The 15107-nt window shown below is 43.0% G+C and overlaps 1 protein-coding gene across 7 annotated transcripts in view; it reads right to left on the reverse strand.

Moving 5' to 3' along the window:
* Positions 1-15107, reverse strand: part of LOC140398303 (rho GTPase-activating protein 32-like) — a 792529-nt gene that overhangs the window by 649101 nt on the left and 128321 nt on the right. For 5 of the 7 annotated variants that reach the window (XM_072486839.1, XM_072486840.1, XM_072486832.1 and 2 more), the window contains exon 2: positions 9346-9466. The exons of 1 other annotated variant lie outside the window; for it this stretch is intronic. The gene's annotated coding sequence lies outside the window, so the exon portion shown is untranslated. The remainder of the gene's footprint in view (positions 1-9345; positions 9467-15107) is intronic. One more of the 7 variants, XM_072486834.1, reaches the window with a different exon arrangement.

Consider the following 15107-nt stretch of genomic DNA (forward strand, 5'->3'; position numbering starts at 1 on the left):
GTAACTAGGGCCCGCCTAGCCATTGAGGTATCCATTCCTAATTGGCCAGAATCGATTAGGGTGATCGAGACCCTATTGATCCATTGGATCCAGAGTTAGCACCGCCCAAAAGGGCGGGAAAAAGGAGAAAGGTAAGAGGCACTTCGCAACTAGGGTTCGGTCTCTTTTGGGACCGGCCTGTGCCCACACCAACTGCAGCATAACGACCAGCCAAGTTCAAGACCCGCGATCGCTTCCTGAGACGAGCCACAGCCAAGACGAACCTGACGACTTCCAGCTGACACACGTGGGGATTCAGATAAAGGCCTTATCTACCCACACAGAGCCGGTCATCCAGAAGTTAAGTAAAGGTCATCTTAGTTGATAGGTGTAGTTTAATGCGTAGCCACGTGTATCATTGCACGTAGAGATAAGTCTTGTGTTGAATAATAAACTGTCTTTGAACTAACATACTGGTTGTGTGGTCATTTGGTCAATACAAGAAACATACTCGCAGCTTGTGGTTATTAATAAAGATAGCAGCATAGGTTCACTTCTACCTTAATCGGAGTGTTACTAAAATTCAATTTAAACAAGTTGGTTACCTCAGGAGGCGCCTGGGTGTGCCAGCAAGGCTGTTAACACAATCACGATTCAACTATAAACCCAGAGATTAAAGGACTATACTTGTTCCGTCAATTTAACAAGCAATACCCAGGGCTCAGATGAAAGAGGTGTTATTTTAGATACAGATCAAACGCTACACTTATACTACCTATTGGCTCTGGAATTTGGAATGACTCCAGTTTAGCCTTGATTTAAAGTACCCAACAGCGAACTGCAATCTGGAGAATATTTGAAGTTGGATACCTTTCCATTTACAAATGAGAACATTAAAACTAGACTACAACTCTCTTTTAGTTGCTCGTAGCGTAATTGAGATCTACAGCACAGAAAAGGCTCTTCAGCCCATTGCGTCTGCACTCGTCTAAAGCAACCACCTACCTATTCTAATCCCATTTTCCAGCACTAGGCCCATAGCGTGTGTGCCTTGGCATCGCAAGTGCACATTTAAAGACTTAAACGTAATGAGGGTCTCTGCTTCCACCACTGTTTTCAGGCAGAGAGTTCCAGACTCACCACACTGAGTTTTTTTTCTTTACTAGGTTTGTGGGATGTTGGCTGGGCCAGCATTTATTGCCCATCCCTGAGGGCATTTAAGAGTCAACTATATTGTTGAGGGTGTGGAGTCCATTAAGGACCCCAGTGATAATATGTGTGTGGAGCCGTAAGTTGTAGGTAGGGTTCTAAATGAATACTTTGTGTCAATGTTCACTAGTGAGAGAGACTATGTAGGTACAGAAAGACTAGCCGGTCTATATCCTCCTACAATCTATCCCCCCTCACTATTTACCACCCCACCAATTTTCGTATCTCCGTAAACTTACTGATCAACCCGCCTACATTCAAGTCTAAATCATTTGTATAAACCACAATAAGCAACACCAATCCCTGCAGGATCCCACTAGACACAGTCTTCTAGTCAGAAATACACCCCTCAATCATCAGCCTTTGATTCCTGCCACTCAGCCAATTCCGAATCAAATTTGCCAAATTTCCTTGGATCCCAATGGCTCTTACCTTCGCTATCAGTCTCCCACTTAGGGCTTTATCAAAATCCTTGCTGAAGTCCAAGTAGACCACGCCAAATGCATTGTCCTCATCTACACACCTGGTCACCTCTTCGGTATATTAATTAAGTTGGTCAGACATGACCACCCCTTAACAAACCATGCTGACTGTTCTTCATTAATCTCTGCCTCTCCAAATGCACATTCATTCTCTCTCTCAGAATTGCTTCCAATAGTTTCTCCACCACTGAGGTTAAACTGACTGGCCTGTAGTTTCCTCTTTCTTTCCCTCTTGAATAATGATACCACATTGGCTATCCTCCAGTCCTCTGGCATCTCTCCTATGGCCAATGAGGAATTGAAAATTATTGCCAGTGCCCATGCTATTTCCTCCCTTGCCTCACTCAACAGCCTGCAATAAATTTCATGCAGCCTTGGAGATTTATCTACTTTTAAATCTGTCAGACCACTCAGAACCTCCTCTCTGTTAATTCCTTGAATTTTTTTTTTAAATTTAAAGTACCCAATTATTTTTTTCCAATTAAGAGGCAATTTAGCATGGCCAATTCACCTACCCTGCACATCTTTTGGGTTGTGGGGGCGAAACCCACGCAAACATGGGGAGAATGTGCAAACTCCACACGGACAGTGACCCAGGGCTGGGATCGAACCTAGGACCTCGACGCCGTGAGGCAGCAGCACTAACCACTGCTCCCCATGCTGCCCTTTAATTTTATCACAATCCCTTTTCCTGATTTCTGTACCTACATAGTCTCTCACTAGTGAACATTGACACAAAGTATTCATTTAGAACCCTACCTACATCCTACGGCTCCACACACATGTTACCAATGGGTTCCTTAATGGGCCCTACTCTTTCCCTAGTTATCTTTTTACCCTTAATGGAACGAAGGAGGTTGAGGGGGGACCTGATAGAGGTCTACAAAATTATGTGTGGATAGTCAGAGGCTTTTTCCCAGGATAGAGGGGTCAATTACTAGGAGGCATAGGTTTAAGATGCGAAGGGCAAGATTTAGAGGAGATGTACAAGGTAAGTTTTTTTTTTTTTTTTTTTTACACAGAGGTTAGTGGGTGCCGGAACTCACTGCCGGAGGAGATGGTGGAAGCAGTGCAAACCATTGCGCCACCATTCTGTCCTAGAGCCCTCCAAGATATCATGCCTCCTTACTGCTGGATTGGATTCCCTGATCAAAACTGCAACAGCCCCTCCTCTTTTACCTCCTTCCCTGTCTCACCTGAAGATCCTATATCCTGGAATATTGAACTGCCAATACTGCCCCTCTCTCAACCATGTCTCAAGTGACAGCTATGGCACCATATCCCCATGTTTTAATTGGTGCTCTCAACTCATCTGCCTTGTTCGTCAGACTCCTTACATAAAAATAAATACATCCAATCTTGCCAAACTCCCTTGTGACTTAACTGGCCTATAACTTCTATGCCTTCCTTACTCACTTGCTGTCTCTGCTAATTTTGGTTGTGCTGAATCTTCTCTTAGGGTCCCTATGAAATAAAGAGACCACAGACCCTGACCCTAGCAGCGACGTCCAACAGCGCAACACCATTTGGGAGCATTTTACAAATCACTTTACATTGGAATCTTTATCCGATTCCGTCCAGTTAAGCTGCATATGCACAAGCGAAGTTCATCGTGTTCCACCTTCTGATGATGAACAGCACTGTCTGATTATTGGCAGAGTCCACCGGTTGTGCTATATTATCCACACCAACATCCTTCAGGAAAGTGATTGGGAATAGCAGCCATAGTTACTGGACCATAATCCAGAAGCCTGAACTAATAATCCAAAAACAGGAGATCAAAGCCCACCACCACAGCTGCTGCAGGAATTTTAAATTGTTAATTAAATAAATGTGGAATAAAAAGTTAGTAATGGTAACCATGAAAACCAGACGGTCATAAAAATCGACCTGCTTCACTAAGGTCCTTCAGGGAAGGAAATGTCTTTCTTTCCTGTCTGGTATACATGTAACTCCAGGCCACAGGAAATGGTTTACTCTTAGCAAATCACTCCGTTATTTAAATGTGTGACAGAAAAGTCTAATAAGACTAAAACCGGATTGATCACAAAGATCGACCTTGACATCAGACATAACAAAAGCAAACCCAGCCCCCAGTTGACCCTGCAAAGTGCTCCTCAGGAAATCTCGGCAATTGTGCCAAAATGCCAAGCAATGATCACTTCCAACAAAAGAGAATTTAATCACCTCTTTTTGACTTTCAATGGTATTATTAAAACCGAATTACCAAGTTTCAACGTTTGTGGGTAGAGAAGCATCACTGAGCAGAAACTGTGGACCAGCCACAGTCACTGGAGACCAATCAGCTTTTCGAACCGTGGTGTTCATCGTAAGTGCTCTTTTATACAAATTATTGACTTGGATTTATGCAGACTGGGCATAATTTCAATGCTTGCAGATGACACAAAACGTAGAAATATAACCAATGGGGATAATAACAGATTTCAAGAGAACATAGCCATATATGAAATGGTCAGATGCATGGCAGGTAAAATTCAATAAGTGTGATGGTAAATTTTGGCCAGAATGAGAAGATGCAATATTAACTAAATGGCACAATTTTGAGTACAGCAAGAGAAATATAAGTGTCTATTTTGTTATGACCACGTGAGGAGTGATAAAGATGATGCCCCTGTCCTACAGTGGTACTCCAAGTCTGATAGTAACAGACTTTCTTGTGAATTTAGAAGGATGAAAGAATTTTGCTCAATGTCTATGTTTAAACATTCATGTGTTGATTGCAAAGAAACAAGTCTAGCAGGCTTTCTTCAGGTTTAAAACAAAAAAGGGGTTCATTTTTAGTGAGTTAAAAACCCACCCAGGTAAATAAAGGTAGCAAAACAATTTAAAAGGGAAACCAGTGTGTCTTGAAATTTCACTACCTGCATCCACACAAACAAGCACAATGTATAAGTAACTGTAGGCAGTTACTTACTTAGCCAAATTAAAATATAATGCTGAAATGTAAAAAAGCTTGAGAGTTTGCTGTTTATGAGTCCATGGCTGGTCACCGTAGTTGCGGCAGACATTTTTCCCAATTCCTTTAGATTGTAGGAGTTGAGATGAATCCTACGTGATTACAATTGCCAGAAAATTTATTTTTAATCCATAATCTTTCTCTTCCAGCAGTTGCACCTGAGGTTCCTTTTGATGGAAAATTCACTATCTCTGTGCTGGATTTTTAAACCGCAAGAGATAGGGTATCAAATTGGGAGAGGAGAGAATCGAGTTTTCCCGCTTCATTGACAACTTTTCCAGACTGCTCACTGCTCATCCTTAGCAGCTTCTATCGAGAGGTTTCAAAATGGTTATTCAGTCACATGACCTCTCCCCACCTCCCATAATGATTTCAGAAGGGGTTTATTTATCAGATGTATGAACTGACTGTTACTTTTGTTTCATGGCCAAGGATGGGGCAGATTCAGTAACATCCCAACTTGGTTAGCACTGGGACTTCAGCGCTGAGGACCTGGGTTTGAATCCCAGCCCTGGGTCACTGTCCGTGTGGAGTTTGCACATTCTCCCTCTTTCTGCATGGGTTTCACCCCCACAACCCAAAAGTTTGCTGGTTAGGTGGATTGGCCACGCTAAAATTGCCCCTTAATTGGAAAAAAATAATTGGGTACTCTAAATTTATTTTTAAAAAGTAAGTTCCCAATCATTCACTCCCTCAATGAGTCATTATCCATCTTGATGACATAGGAAGACTTACATATCAGCATTGTTCTAGCAGACTGTCTCCTCTGGAGAAGGTGTCTTATAGAAATCCAGATGCGATGCCCAGCACGTTTCAGTAAATCTCTGAAGTGTTTCTTGACATCCTCAGGTGTAAAATTTCAGAGAAGAAAGTCATGGCATGTCTGAATTGCAATTCATACTGAACTTAAGAGAAGCTCATGAACTTGCAATATCAGACGTTAAGTAACTTGTGGGAGTCATTTTTAGTCAGCGTCTTTTCTGGTCTTTAAGAAGTCCTTTTTAAACAGTTCATTGTTAGAGTCCTTCCTTTTGATTTCCCTGTATTCCCTTTTCTTTTATTTATATATTTTTTGGTCTGTGGACCCATTATCAGAATGTGTTTTTAAACAGTAGGCTCAAGTTTAGGCAGCCTGCCAGTCAGGACATTGTGTTCCAGGTTTTGTATTTTGGAGAGGAGAAAACAGTCTCATATGTGCTGGATGAATCTTAAGAAACAGCTTTGGAGGAAGTTGGTTCGATTGGTTGGCCAGCAACCTGTGGGTTGGTCAGGTACAGTGTTCTGACTGACTGACAACAGTCAGTGATTGATTCTGCTTGATGCTTCTGAGGGAGCTGAGCAGAAGTGAGTAGACCTTGAAAGAAGAAGGAACAGTCTCTCTCTCCCTCTGCTAAAGAATGGCTTTATTGTTCTAAAACCAGTGAGTGCTTGGCACCTCTGGACGATAAATTTGAAATGATCTTAGGGCAGCACGGTGGCGCAGTGGTAGCACAGCTGTCTCACGCCACCATGGTCCAAGGTTCCATCCCGGCTCTGGGTCACTGTCCGTGTGGAGTTTGCACATTCGTCCCGTGCTTGCCTGGTTTTCGTCCCCACAACCCAAAAATGTGCAAAGTACGTGGATTGGTCACGCTAAATTGCCCCTTAATTGGAAAAAATTAATTGGGTACTCTGAATTTATTTATTTTTAAATTTGAAATGATCTTGAATCTACAAAGAAAGTAGATAACCAGAGAAAATCATCCCCAGTCTAAAAGGAAGAAATGCTGAAACAAACGTTTGAACTCTAGAAAGACATTAACTGGAAGCCAGTGATCCGTGTGTGCGATATAGTTTATTGGGCTCAGCCAAGGTCCTCAGGTATTTTATAACAACATCTAATGTCACTTGTGTAGCGACTCCGGGTCAGGTGGGGGCTGGAATTGACCGTACATTAGTCCAGGGTGTTGACAGTATGTTTTGTCAGACAGTGAAATTACTGATTAATATCATAATCGTGAAAATATACACAAATCGTTGAAGGTAGCAGGACATGAGAAGGCTGTTAAAGGGCATCTAGGATTCTTGGCAGCCATAGAGGACAATACAAAGAAGTTTGCTCACCCTTTTATAAAACATAGTTTCAGCTCGAATATTAATTTCAATTTGAGACATCATGCTTTGGAAAAGATGTCAAGATCTTACGAGTGCAGAAAGGATTCACTTAAATTATACCAGGAAGGGCAGCACGGTGGTGCAGTGGTTAGCACTGCTGCATCACGGTGCCAAGGTCCCAGGTTCGATCCCGGCTCTGGGTCACTGTCCGTGTGGAGTTTGCACATTCTCCCAGTGTTTGCGTAGGTTTCGCCCACACAACCCAAAGATGTGCAGGGTAGGTGGATTTGGCACGTTAAATTGACCTTAATTGGAAAAAATTAATTGGATACTCTAAAAAAAAAAAAAAAAAAATTTTTTTTAATTATCCCAGGAAAAAGGGGTTTTGGTTTTCTGAAGATGCTGGAAAAGCTGGGGCTTTTCTCCTTAGGGCAGAAATGTCAAGAGGAGATTTAATAGAGATGTCAAAATCATGAACAGCTTTGATGTTCCAGTGGTAGAAGGACAGTAGTGAGAAGAGAGATTTAAGGTGTCTGGCAGAAAAAGGTGACATGAGAAACTTTTCTTTACACTAGTTGCGATCTAGAATGCATTGGCTGAAAGAATGGTGACATCAGATTCAGCAATAATTGGATAAATACCCGAAAGGGTAAATTTTAGACGGCTATGAGAAAAGAGCTGCGAGTGGGGCTACTGGATAGTTTTATCAAAGAACCAGCATAGGTACAAGGAGTGGAATGGAATCCTTCTGAGCTATTATTTTTGGATTCTAGTTTCCTCTGATATCAATTACAAGGTAGGGAAATTAACCAATGTCACACATTTATTATACATTACTGTCAAAATGGAAATGCTATACAACACCTTCTGTAGTCAAATTCTGCCATCCAATTCTATGGTTTTAAAACAGAATGCTCCCTCTTGCTTTTTTTACTACTTTATGGGGGAAATAGCTAATTGCCTATCTGCTAAAGTCTTATTTTTAGCCAGGGCTCAGTGATAGCACACTCACCTCGATAATGAGGTCATAGTCTCAAGCCCTACTTCAGAGACTCGAGAGCACAACATCGGCTGACATTTCTGACAGTACTGGGACAGTACAGCACTGTTGGAAGTGCTGGGTTTCACATGAGCCTTCAAACCTCTCAAGTGGTTACAAATAATCTCATGACACTTTCAAGGAACAATCACTCAATCATCATCACTGAAAAACAGATGATCTCATTGCTGTTTGAGGAATTTTGCTATGAACAAATTTGACCACTGTACACCCAACACTCCAATAGTGACTGCATTGAAAACTTACATCATTAGCTATGAAACACTTTGGAATGCTCTGATTTAATGACAACAGTATTTGGAATGTCTCTCAATGTGGGTCCAGCTGAAGGTTAATCAGAGTGAAAACAAGCTTAGCGTTAATGGCCCAATAGCTATTTCTTTTAATCACATTTCTACAGCGTTCCAACTATTCAAGAATGCATCAGGCAGTCACAGCAGTCTGATTCTGCACATTTCCTCAAACTTCAGAATTATTTGTTTTTGCAAAAGCACCCACTGACTCGATGGTAATCTATCAATTCCAATGAAGTAGATAGAGGCTTTCAGAAATGTAGAAACATAAAAGCACATGAGCTTTAGCACAGAGGATGGCCATTTAGCCCTTCCGCGATCTGAAGTTACAAAAACATTGAGGCCCCTTTCAAAGACTGATTTTACAATGTTCCATTTTCCTGCTTTCCACCCCCATACCCTTCAGATCCTCTGGAATAAAGGTAAAGAAAACACTTGTCATAAAACAGAGAACCAGTTTCATCTGATATCTTGCCAAAGAATAAAACGTGTACACAAATATTCCACTGAAAGTGATTCAATGGGCTGATTTGGGCTGCCCTGTACCATCTGCTAACATCCTTCCACTGAGCTCAGGGTCAGAGACTTGGGGCTAGATATGTACTACTTACTCAGATACTTGCCTCAAATTGTTATAATAATAATCTTTATTGTCACAAGTAGGCTTACATTAACACTGCAATGAAGTTACTATGAAAAGTCCCTAGTCGCCACATTCCGGCACCTGTTTGGGTACACAGAGGGAGAATTCAGAATGTTCAATTCACCTAACAGCACGTCTTTCGGAGGAAACCCACACAGACACAGGGAGAACGACAACGTGCAGACTCCACACAGTGACCCAAGCCGGGAATCGAACCTGGGACCCTGGAGCTGTGAAGCAACAGTACTAACCACTGTGCTACCATGCTGCCCATGACACTATTACACTGTTTCACCTCTGGTATAACTCAGTGATTAAAAGCACAATCCAACTCACCACTCCCACAGGCCCGATTCAACTAATCCCCAATTCCCACCTGATCCAAGTGCCTTTAAAAACCTTTGACTCAAATACACCCACCCCAGATCCCCCAAACCACACCCTGACCTGACCACATTCCTCCTAACCCGACTACCCATACCCCGGCTTGACTACCCACACCCTGAGCCAAGATACCCACCCCCCAAACCCACCCGACCACACCCTGCAACATGACTATCCACTCTCTCACTAAATCCTCCAAAAGATTTGAGACCTTAGAAACATACCTGAATACAGCAGCTGATATCATAAAAATACAGATGTCCTCTGCGCTGCTCCTCTTTGTGAGTTTCCTCCTGGTTCACTGCACTGGAGCTTCGTTGACCCAGCTGGGCTCGAAAGTCCTGGCTGAAAGTGGGAAAAAAAGGTAAGCATGCAATGATCCCCACAATCAGCAGCGATGCGTGTAGCATCAACAGAAATCTGAAGAATATGAACAGTTCTTCTCCAATAGCAGAAAGTAAACACAAAATGGCAAGATTTTCTGGGAGATGAGTGCTCTACTGACAAATTTTAACTATTATCAAAATATTTAAGGTATGGTCTTCTTAAAGGTTTAATTTCTCCCATCGGGGGTTTGGCAATTTGCTACCTATATGTGGAATGCAGTTAATATCTAACCTATAAGGAGACTTTCGGTGGCAGCATGTAGGAGGAAGTCGCACACTGGAGGGCACCTGCTCGAGACTTGATTTTTTGGAGTTTGATGCCCGGTCCCAGGAGCAATTTCTGATTAAATAAGTGCAGGAAGACATAAAGAAGAAAAGTGTCTAAATCCCGAAGATAAACGGCCGTGAAAAAGGGGGCTAATGAAGGTTCGCTGCCGAGTGGAAAGGTCGGCTCAGGAACTGGAAGGAAGACGGAGGCTGGGTCACCGGGTGAGGCCGCACTGCTCACGGCAGAAAGGATGACCGAGGCGCTGGCTGTGGAACGTGAAAAACAGTTCACAAAGCACGTGGAAGCGATGAAGATGGAGATGGTGGCGGTATTGAAAGTGCTGGTGGAGGAGGCGATTGCCCCGGTGAGGGCGGCGGTATCGAGAGCATCGGCCGAGGTGCGGGAGCAAGGTAAGGCACTGAAGGAAGTGGAAGAGGCATTGTCACAACACAGTGACCAACTCACCTCGATGGGTAAGGAGCTGCGGAGGGTGGTGGAGACCAACAAGGGTCTGCGAGCCAAAATGGAGGACTTGGAAAACAGATCCAGGCAGCAGAATCTGTGGATCGTGGGGACTGCCAGATGGTGTGGAAAGCATGAGGCCGACGGAGTATTTTGCCACGATGTTGGCGGAGCTTTGGGGGAGGGGGAAAGTCCCTCTCAGTACAAACTGGATCAGGCTCATAGGTCGTGGAGGCCTATGCCAAAGGCGAGTGAGCCGCCAAGAGTAGTGACTATTTGTTTCCGTAGGTACTGCGTGAAGGAAAAGGTCCTGTCCTGGGCAAAGCAGAAGCGGGGGGTGCAGCGGGCTGGAGTGGCTATACGCATCTTTACTGTGGAGTTGGCAAGGAGGCGGCCGAGTGAAGACGGCACTGTATAACAGCAAGGTGCGGTGCGGCATAGTGTACCCAGCTAAGTTGAGGGTGACCTACAAATCCAAAGACTTTTATTTTGAGACGGTGGAAGCGGCGGAGGTGTTTGGGAAGGCAGAAGGACTGTGGCATAACTGAGAACTGGGACCGAGGATTGGTCTTGTACTGAGGGTAGGGGGTTGGTAGGAGAATATGTAGCTTTATTTTTTCACTGCATGTTGTTATATGTACTAAATGAGTCAACATTGTCTATTTGGACAAGGTAAGAGTTGGGATTTAACTTTTGCAATGATGGTTCTTTGGGGCATGTGTTTATATGCTGGGGTTGTGTGTTAAAGGGGATTTCTTTGTTCTCCTGGGACCGGGCACGGGGGAGGGGATGGGAGGGGAATGAGACATGGGCAGGGGCCTCCACAGTGGCTGGTTTAAGCCAGCCAGTGAACGGGAGTGAAGTGGGGAGAGGGGCTGCGGCCATCAGAGCCTCGCAGAACAGGTTTCGATGAGCCCAGTCGGGGTGAAAAGTTGGGGGTGGGACCGATACTGGGTGAGGTGTTTTCGAGAGGAAGTGGAGGGGAGGAGTCTGGGAGAGGGGGGGTGGGGGGTTACAATACATGGGTGTTATTCATTGTACACTTTCGGGAATTGGATGGCCTTTAATGTTAACGGGGGGGGGGGGTCTATGTATATTAATGGTGACTATAGGCGATTCTTGATTCCTTTTTAACAATTTGACGTTTATGTTGCCATGCGGGCTGTTGTTTGGGGTTGGTGGGAGGATGGGATTGTTGTTATTAAGAAGGGGATTTACGCTGTATTCGTTACCGTTTACTGTTTGTTGGTGGGTGTAAATTTTGAAGAAAGTGTGAAAAAGGAGAATAAAAGCATTTTTTAAAAAAATATCAACATAAGAACACAAGATCTAGGAGCAGGAGTAGGCCATCTGGCCCCTCGAGCCTGCTCCACCATTCAATGAGATTATGGCTGATCTTTTGTGGACTCAGCTCCACTTTCCGGCCCGAACATCATAACCCTTATTCCCTTTATTCTTCAAAAAACTATCTTTATCTTAAAAACATTTAATGAAGGAGCCTCAACTGCTTCACTGGGCAAGGAATTCCATAGATTCACAAACCTTTCAGTGAAGAAGTTCCTCCTCAGCTCAGTCCTAAATCTACTTCCCCTTATTTTGAGGCTATGCCCCCTAGTTCTGCTTTCACGCACCAGTGGAAACAACCTGCCCGCATCTATCCTGCCTGATCCCTTCATAATTTTATATGTTTCTATAAGATCCCCCCCGCATCCTTCTAAATTCCAACCAGTACAGTCCCAGTCTACTCAACCCCTCCTCGCAATCCAACCCCTTCAGCTCTGGGATTAACCTAGTGAATCTCCTCTGCACACCCTCCAGCACCAGTACGTCTTTTCTCAGGTAAGTAGACCAAAACTGAACACAATACTCCAGGTGTAGCCTCACTAACACTTATACAATTGCAGCAGAACCTCCCTAGTCTTAAACTCCATCCCTCTAGCAATGAAGGACACAACTCCATTTGCCTGCTTAATCACCTGTTGCACCTGTAAACCAACTTTTTGCGACTCATGCACTAGCACACCCAGGTCTCTTTGCACAGCAGCATGTTTTACTATTTTCTCATTTAAATAATAATCCCTTTTGCTGTTAATCCTACCAAAATGGATAACCTCACATTTGTCAACATTGTATTCCATCTGCCAGACGCGAGCCCATTCACTTAACCTATCCAAATCCCTCTGCAGACTTCCGGTATCCTCTGCACTTTTTGCTTTACCACTCATCTTAATGTCATCTGCAAACTTGGACACATTGCACTTGGTCCCCAACTCCAAATCATCTGCGTAAATTGTGAATAATTGTGGGCCCAACACGGATACCTGAGGGACACCACTAGCTACTGATTGCCAACACCCATTAATCCCCACTCTTTGCTTTATATTAATTAACCCATCCTCTATCTATGCTACTACTTTACCCTTAATGCCATGCATCTTTATCTTATGCAGCAACCTTTTGTGTGGCACCTTGTCAAAAGCTTTCTGGAAATCCAGATATACCATATCTATTGGCTCCCCATTATCTACCGCACTGGTAATGTCCTCAAAAAATTCCACTAAATTAGTTAGGCACGACCTGCCCTTTATGAACCCATGCTGAGTCTGCCCAATGGGACAATTTCCATCCAGATGCCTCGCTATTTCTTCCTTGATGATAGATTCCAGCATCTTCCCTACTACTAAAGTTAAACTAACTGGCCTATAATTACCCACTTTCTGCCTACCTCCTTTTTTAAACAATGGTGTCACGTTTGCTAATTTCCAATCCGCTGGGACCACCCCAGAGTCGAGTGAATTTTGGTAAATTATCACTAGTGCATTTGCAATTTCCTTAGCCATCTCTTTTAGCACTCTGGTATGCATTCCATCAGGGCAAGAAGACTGGTCTACGTTTAGCCCCATTAGCTGGCCCATCACTACCTCCTTCGTGATAACAATCATCTCAATGTCCTCACCTGACATAGCCTCATTTCCATCAGTCACTGGCATGCTATTTGTGTCTTCCACTGTGAAGACCGACCCAAAAAACCTGTTCAGTTCCTCAGCCATTTCCTCATCTCCCATTATTAAATCTCTCTTCTCATCCTCTAAAGGACCAATATTTACCTTAGCCACTCTTTTTTGTTTTATATACTTGTAGAAACTTTTACTATCTGTTTTTATATTCTGAGCAAGCTTACTCTCATAATCTATCTTACTCTTCTTTATAGCTTTTTTTAGCTTTCTGTTGCCCCCTAAAGATTTCCCAGTCCTCTAGTCTCCCACTAACCGTTGCCACTTTGTATGCTTTTTCCTTCAATTTGATACTCCGACCCAAAAAACCTGTTCAGTTCCTCAGCCATTTCCTCATCTCCCATTATTAAATCTCCCTTCTCATCCTCTAAAGGACCAATATTTACCTTAGCCACTCTTTTTTGTTTTATATATTTGTAGAAACCTTTACTATCTGTTTTTATATTCTGAGCAAGTTTACTCTCATAATCTATCTTACTCTTCTTTATAGCTTTTTTTAGTAGCTTTCTGTTGCCCCCCTAAAGATTTCCAAGTCCTCTAGTCTCCCACTAATCTTTGCCACTTTGTATGCTTTTTCCTTCAATTTGTTACTCTCCCTTATTTCCTCAGATATCCACGGTCGATTTTCCCTCTTTCTACCGTCCTTCCTTTTTGTTGGTATAAACCTTTGCTGAGCACTGTGAAAAATTACTTGGAAGGTTCTCCACTGTTCCTCAATTGTTTCACCACAAAGTCTTTGCTCCCAATATACCTTAGTTAGCTCTTCTCTCATCCCATTGTAATCTCCTTTGTTTAAGCACAAAACACTAGTGTTTGACTTTACCTTCTCACCTTCCATCTGTATTTTAAATTCCACCGTATTGTGATGACTCCTTCCAAGAGGATCCTAACTATGAGATCATTAATCAATCCTGTCTCATTACACAGGACCAGATCTAGGACTGCTTGTTCCCTCGTAGGTTCCATTACATACTGTTCTGGGAAACTATCGTGGATACATTCTATAAACTCCTCCTCAAGGCTGCCTTGACCGACCTGGTTAAACCAATCGACATGGAGATTATAATCCGCCATGCATCAGCTATTTCTTTGTTTATTGCCTGCCCCACCATAATGTTACTATTTGATGGCCTATAAACTACTCCTAACAGTGACTTTTTTGTCTTCCTATTCCTGATTTCCACCCAAATGGATTCAACCTTATCCTCCATAGCACCAATGTCATCCCTTACTATTGCCCAGATGTCATCCTTAAATAACAGAGCTACGTGGGACCACCTCCCTTACCATCCACTCTGTCCTTCTGAAGTTTGATATCCTTGGATATTTAATTCCCATTTAACCTATAAATACATCAAGTTTGACAGGTAATCTTCATCACAACATGAATAGGCTAGATGTCCAATAGCTTTTTGACATTTCTGACTTTAATTTTAAATCTTGTGTGAAATCTGGTGACCTTTTGACCAAAGCAACAAATATAAATCGACTCGAGTCAGTGGCCACTGCTGCTTCCACTTCAGTCACAAATTGGATATCCTGCTTCCTGATAACACCACAGCAGATACCACAGACATCAAATAACAGAGTTCTGGAAGTGGTACAGGAAGCACCGCTGTCTATAAGTTGCAAGACAATGTCACAAATAATCACTTCACATACACGATCAGGCCCAGTTACGATAGAGGTTAGACAATATCTACTCTTCTACTCACATGTACATATAATGGTTACAGCAGGGGTTGAGAGTTCAAATTTCACCATGGCAAGTTGTGAAATTGCATTTCAAAAATATGATAATGGTTTGTCCAGCAATGATGATTACTGGGTACAATTCATTGCCCAATAAATTATGG

The sequence above is a fragment of the Scyliorhinus torazame genome, chromosome 21 (assembly GCF_047496885.1).
Source record: "Scyliorhinus torazame isolate Kashiwa2021f chromosome 21, sScyTor2.1, whole genome shotgun sequence".
Classification (NCBI taxonomy): domain Eukaryota; kingdom Metazoa; phylum Chordata; class Chondrichthyes; order Carcharhiniformes; family Scyliorhinidae; genus Scyliorhinus; species Scyliorhinus torazame.